This window comes from Rhincodon typus, chromosome 13, assembly GCF_021869965.1.
Source record: "Rhincodon typus isolate 14 chromosome 13, sRhiTyp1.1, whole genome shotgun sequence".
NCBI lineage: Eukaryota > Metazoa > Chordata > Chondrichthyes > Orectolobiformes > Rhincodontidae > Rhincodon > Rhincodon typus.
Genome location: NC_063344.1, coordinates 58,591,384 through 58,598,731, shown reverse-complemented (window position 1 = coordinate 58,598,731; position 7,348 = coordinate 58,591,384).

The following is a 7,348-nucleotide window of genomic DNA, read 5'->3' as shown; positions in this document are numbered from 1 at the left end:
TAACTCTGTTTTCTCCTTCACAGATGCTGCCAGACCTGCTGAGCTTTTCCAGCAACTTTGTTTTTGTTCCTGATTTACAGCATCCGCAGTTCTTTTGGTTTTTATTTTGCCAGAAGATTAATGTGTTTTCATTTAGGTGTACACCTATAACTTTTGTTTATTTTGTCTATTCACCATATGTTGAGATATCTGTATATTCTTAGGTTCTGCACAACTTTTCCTTTCTGGGCATCCTTGCTGTTCCTATCACAATTCCTTACACAGTGTCTCCTTGAACATTTATTTTCCCAAGGCCTGAAAGCTATAGAACTGTTTAATCCTTTCAGTCTTGCCTTTGTCCCAGGACTTACAAACTTTCAGAAGTAAGCTTGGAATCTTTAAGCTTCTCTCTGTTGATGTATCTCATTGACTCTGTACTCTTTTGGACTTTGGTGGCAATTGTGCATCATATCTCTTGAACTTCTAGATTTTTGAAGAAGTGAAAAAGAACTAGTGGAAGTAAGTGATGTGGCTTTGCTCCCTTTTCCCTTTACATTTCCCCTGCCAAAACATGTTTCCAAGTTCTTTTAACGCTTTGCTTGTTAATGTTTCCTCTGAGCATTCTCAGATTGTGACAGAATCGCAAGGTTAAATTTTTTCAGCTAGTTTGACCCCTGGCTGCGATTCATACATTTTCTGTGACACAATTTGACAGTTAACTGGTAAAAGTGCATGTATATTGTAGCGTACTCCTGATTTACATACAATCAAACAAGTCTAGAGCAGTAGGCTTTTGGCCGATTTGTGTCAATATCAATTTTTCCCCGGAGCAATGCAAAATTAATCCCATTAGCCCACTCTCTCCATATGCCACTGGATCACTCCAAAAGTAATCCACTGCCCAATTTGCTCTCAATATCTCTACCAATCCTGGAATGACTCTCGCTGTTTCATTCTTTGGCCAAATCTCTATATCAATCCAAAAATAATTCAAATGACGTGCTCTCTTCCCTAAGCCCTGCGTTTATTTCCATTGCATATTTTCTTTTATCGCTTACATTGGCCCTCGACCATACTGACTATTGTTTGGCCGAAGTAACAGAATAAGTTTGTGTTCTGTCTGCGTGTGTATATATATAATATATGTGTGTGTGTATGTACATTCAAGTAAATAACGAATAAAGAAGCAGCAACAATAGAAAGATTGATCACCATTCCACAGTCTTTATTTTCCCAAAATATGTAATTGAACAAATTATAGCAAGTGAATGTTATTCAAGTTGCCAAGTCAACCGCTCTTAATATACAGGTGAATGACATTTTATGACTGATATTTTTTAAAAAAAGATAAATAAAATACTAGCAGTATTCAGAGAAGTGTGATCTGCTGAAGGTGGCATTTTTGGATTGTAAACAATTGCTGTCAGAATGGTTGAAGAACAGTCAGTTCCATTCAGGATTGCAAACATACAATAAATTGAAGAAAAAATAGCTTCATATATTTTAGCAACATAGAAATAGGAGTAGCTATTCAACACCGAGTTTCTTCTACCGATCAATTAGATGATAGATGAAGAGTTTCTGATTTTGAGAAGTTTTGGTTTCTAATGCAAATATACATCATTAGAGGTTTAATATTTGTAGGGATCATTCTTATGTGTCAAACAGCAGAAGTGCAATTGATACAATGAAGCAAATATGCCTGTAGAGAGGCTCTGAGCTTGCTTTCTCAATGTCCACTCTTTGCCAATTTGGATGTGGGCATACATAGAGTCATAGAGCTGTACAGCATGGAAATAGACCCTTCAGTCTAACTCATCCATACCAACCAGATTACCTAAATTAGTCTAGTCCCATTTGTCAGCATTCGACCCATATCCCTCTAAACCCTTCCTATTCATCTACCTGTCTGGAAGCCTTTTAAATGATGCAATTGTACCACTTCCTTCAGTAGCTTATTCTATACGTGCCACCCTCTGCATGAAAAAGTTGCCCCATAGATCCCTTTTGAATCTTTCCCCTCTTGCTTTTGGATTCCCCCGCCCTGGGGAAAGAAAAGACTTTGGCTATTCACCCGATCTGTGCCCCTCATGACTTTATAAACCTCTATAAGGTCACCCCTCAGCCTCCGACACGCTAGGGAAAGTAGCCCCAGCTTATTCAGCCTCTCTCTATAACTCAAGCCCTCCAACCCTGGCAACGTCCTTGTAAATCCTTTCTGAACTCTTTCAAGTTTTGCAACAACCCTCCTACAGCAGGGAGACCAGAATTGCAAGCAGTATTCCAAAAGTGGCCTAACCAAAGTCCTCTACAGCCGCAACATGACCTCCCCAACTCCTATACTCAGTGCACTGACCATTAAAGGCCCTTGATAACATTTAGATTTGGTCAGAGTTGAGTCAGAATTTATTGAGTTTGGACAGTCTTTTGAAATTGAAAAGGTCGTAGAAATTTACAAAATGGAAACAGGTTTAGGCCATTTGATCCTTTCTCTGCCCTGCATTTCGATAAGATCATGGTTGATCATCCAATTCAGTAGCTGTTCCTCCTTTCTCCCCATACCTTTTAATTCCTTTAGCCCAAGAACTATGTCTAATTCCTTCTTGAAAACATTGAATGTTTTGACCTCAACCACTTTCTGTGGTGGAGAATTCCACAGGCTCCCCATTGTCTGGGTGAAGAAGGAGAAATTGGATTGGCTAGGACTTTTTTCCCTGGAGCATCAGAGGCTGAGGGGTGACCTTATACAGGTTTATAAATTCATGAGGGAGCATAATAAGGTGAATAGCCAAGGTCTTTTCCCCAGGGTAGGGGAGTCCAAAACCAGAGGGCTTAGGTTTAAGGTGAGAGAGAAAAATTTAAAAAGAACCTGAGGGGCAACCTTTTCAGGCAGAGGGTGGTGCATATGTGGAACAAGCTACCAGAGGATGTGGTAGAAGTGAGTACAATTGCAATATTTAAAAGACATTTAGACAAGTGCATGGAAAGGAAAGTTTTAAGGGGATGTGGGCGAGATGCAGGCAGATAGGACTAGTTCAGTTGAGGACATCTGGTTGGCATGGACGAGTTGGACTGAAGGGTCTGTTTCCATGCTGTATGACTCTAAATGCCTTACCCCTTACCCTTAGACTGTGGCCCCTGATTCTGGATTCCCATCTCCCCAGTGATTGGGAACATCCTTCCTGTGTTTATTTCGTCTAATCTTGTTTGAATTTTAATTGTTTCTATGAGATTCTCAATCATTCTGCTAATGTCCACTGAATTTAATCCTATTCGATCCAGTCTCTCATCATTGAATAGTCTTGCTGTTCCAGGAATCAGTCTGGGAAACCTTTGTTGCATTTCCTCCATAGCCATAACATAGCTGGCACACAATACTAGAGGTGTGGTCTTGCCAATGTCCTGTTTATCAAGGACCAAGCCCAGCTGCTTTTTGAGGGGTTAATCATTATAGAGAATGATACCTTTTTTTACAAGTTAACAGAAAGATGAACATATGCCTTCTTGTTCCTATTTATCTCATTTATTCCTATCAAGAGTAGTACAGAACAGTGTCTGTCTTCTTTCATATAAATGTAACATGCAATAATCAAGAAATGACAACAGACAGAGAAATGATAAAGACTTGTCTGCAGGTCTGAATTCAAATTGTGAATTGTAACTTTTACTTGCTCTGTATAATGAGACTTGACAAACTACTGACATGCTTTAAGATCTCAAATGGATTGCAACCATTACTATTAATCCTTTTGAGGACTTTCATTGAACTATTGCTGAGCAGCAGCAGAGTATATAATATAATAGTTGTGCTTTGATTTGTGACATGCCTTCCACTGAGTGACATTGGTACCTATTTAAGTGCCACAAAAAACTTCACACACTGCTGATTATTGCGTATGTCCAAATATTGCTGAATGGATTATTATTTCTTCTGTTAAAAGGAATGGTTACAATTCCAACCAACGTTGTGTTTCACAAAAGGAACAAGATATTCTGACATAATCCTAATTTCTGGTTCATTTTATTTTCATTCCAAATATTCTGCTTTATTAGAGTCATCACATGATCCTCTGCTTATATGTAAGTCTTTCAGATACCAGTTTAATCACCTCTAAAGGTCTGACTTGTGTAAGGCCTTTCAGCAGATTGTTTCAACTACAAAGGTGTCTCAGCATTGCTGAGAAGTCAACGTAGAAATCGAGTAATTAACTGGTACCTGCCTGAAGGAATTAATCATGTTGAATTCCAGGCCAAGGTAAGCTTTAATTATGAGCTGAAGGAATCATCTTGGCTCAGATGAAGCACTTTTGTTTCCTACAATTTAACTTTGTTTGCCGTCTATGACCCCACACTGAACTGTAATCTTGCCCATTTTTTTTGGACTTGGGGGAGGTGTGCAACACATAATACACTGTTCAGATGAATCTGGTTCCATTATTTCATCAAAGCAATAAGATGGATCCTCCAGCTTAACAAATCATTTTATTTTTGCCATCAGTGTTATTTCAATTTGAAGGCTTTGCCAGTGAATAAACCAGGCTGACAAATTCTGATAGCTGCGAAAAATTATCTTTTTAAAATTGCTCCTCCAGTTCTAAGTGGTCTTTGGAGTCAACTAAGATCATCCTTTAATTGTCCTTAAATAACACCAATTATCTGCTAACACTCAAATTTACTTTAATTTGCCTTACTATGTATTTTCTGCATAATGCCTAAATTACATGTTTTGGTCGAGAAGTTAAAGTGAATCTTTAGAAATGGCTGCTTCTCTCCCTTTTAGTTCTTTTGTGATTGTTAGGCTTTTCTTTAGTACCATTATCTAAAATTCTTCAAGGCACTTCTTTATAGCTTAATTACAGTTCATTAACAGCCATCAAAGTATCTGAGTATAAAGCAAAATAAATGGCATCAGGATCAAATAGATCGATGCTCTTCAGAATAAAAGCATCTCACAAATGAATAAGTAATTAGGAGGGTGTGGAAAGTTCCATTTTTAGTACGTCTATGAATTCAATCTCTCTTCTCAATTAAACTGCAGATTGTTAATGATATGGTGGTGGCCAATTAAATTGCTCATTTATTTTCATGTAAATTTACACTTATGTACCTCATTCTTTGGATCTACTGCACAGTAAAGCTTCTGTTGGCTGCTTCTTTTCCTCATTAGCTCCATATATTGTTTGACGTTTGATATTTGTTGGAAGCAATTTTAACTCATTCAACACTCATGCATAAAGATAAAATCAGGCTCAATGTTGTATACAAGGCAATTTTGGAGACTGCGTGGGGATTAATCCATGAAGATGGTCATGGAGTCCCAGTGGCAATCAATGCCTACCAACTGTGCCCTGCTGCTTATTTTAATGATTGATGTGTGTGACCAATGCTAACCGTGCTGTCAATAGGCTGTACATATCAGTATTAGGCCCACAGTCATAATTTGCCAGCTATGTGAGTTAAAGGGGACAGTCAGCAGTAATGGGGATATCACCACTTTCAGTCAAGAACGTTGTCCAGTCTCAGTCCATGGATTTGATATGGTCAGTCAACAGCTTGTGGCCCTCCAAATCACAGTTCTGTATCATTACAGCCCAGGGAGTTACAGTTCAGCCTGTATAGTGCATCCAGCCTTGGGAATGGTAGTAAGTCAGTTATGGAGCTACTCGAGTCCGATCAGTCATCAAGTGGGGCTGTCCTTCCACGTCAGTCAGAGAGATGTGAAAGTTGTGGAAGTCAGTTGTGGGTTTGGAGGCAGCATGTTGGGATGTTGAGGGGACAAGAGTTATGAAAGAGGGCAACTCAGCATATAAGAGTGGGAGATGACAGAACTTTGGAAGGCATTGGTTACCGTGTGGGGAGATGGGGGTATTATAGATGGTTGCCATCACCTTGGCTTTGTTGGGGGTGGGGGGGGGGGGGGGGGGGGGGGGTGGGGGGTGCTGAGCAGTGCATCATGATGTGGCATAACTATGACTAAACATTCAGCCCAGAGTTCAGGGTCTAAAGTGAGGAGACAAAGATTTAAATAAAGAATGGCATCAAGTGGAAGGTCAAAGCCAATTCGGTAAACAGGGCGAGAATAGAAGAGAGGAACATGAAGGTTCAGGGCGATCACCTAGATTGACAGGCTGAGCCTGAGATTCACCCCATAGAGCTTGACCTGTGTTGCTTCAATCCTCATCCAAATGCAAAGGTACAATGGAAATGGAAAAAATGGCTGACACCACACCTGGAGTAGGTGGTATAAGTTTTTTTTTCCCCAGTTCTGAAGACGAGTCACTGAAATTGCACATTGACTCTGTTTCCACTCCACAGATGCTGCCAGATGTGCTGAGTTTCTCTAGCAATTTCTGCTTTTTGTTTGTTAAAGTTTTTGTTTCCTGTCTGAACAAGTGGGCTTCACTTGTGAGTAATTTGACACCCTTTAAGGAGCTATTCCATTGTTCAGGAATTTGCATAATAAAGGTTGAAGAAATCTGTTATCACAGAATCCTATGTGTGTGAACCGTATACAATGACCAATGTTGTCAAATACAAATCCTCACTGCAAGCAATTTTGACCATGTCATTGATCATTCTGAATTAATCAAGCAAGGAGACATGGGCTCAAGTCCCTACCTCTTCCTATGTGAACATGTTCATTAGAAGATATTTACAAATTAATCATCATCAAGGTCTTGGGAGTCCTAGTTCAGGATTCTCTTCAGGTTAACGTGCAGGTTCAGTTGGCAGTTAGGAAGGCAAATGCAACGTTAGCATTGATTTCAAGAGGCTTAGAAGAGCAGGGATGTATTGCTGAGTTCATATAAGACTCTGGTCAGAGCGCACTTGGAATATTTTGAGAAGGTTTGTGCCCCATATCTGAGGAAAGGATGTGCTCACCTTAGAGGGGGTCCAGAGGAGGCTTACAAGAATGATCACAGGAATGAAGGGCTTGTCATATGAGGAGTGGTTGAGGACTCTGCATCTGTGCTCAATGGAGTTTAGAACAATGAAGAGGGATCTCATTGAAACTTACAGAATACTGAGTGGCCTGGATAGAGAGGACGTAGAGAAGATGTTTCTATTAATAGGAGAGACTAGGATGCAACGGCACAGCCTCAGAGTGAAGGGACGACCCTTTAGAACTGAGATGAGGAAGAATTTCTTCAGCCGGAAGGTGGTGAATCTGTGGAACTCATTCCTACAGAGGGCTGTGGAGGCCAAGTCATTGAGTGTATTTAAGCCAGAGATAGATAGGTTCTTGATTAGTAAGGTGATCAAGGGTTATAGGGAAAAGGCAGGAGAAAGGGGTTGAAAAACATATCGGCCATGATCGAATAGCACAGCCGACCTGATGGGCTGAATGACTTAATTCTGCTGCTGTGTC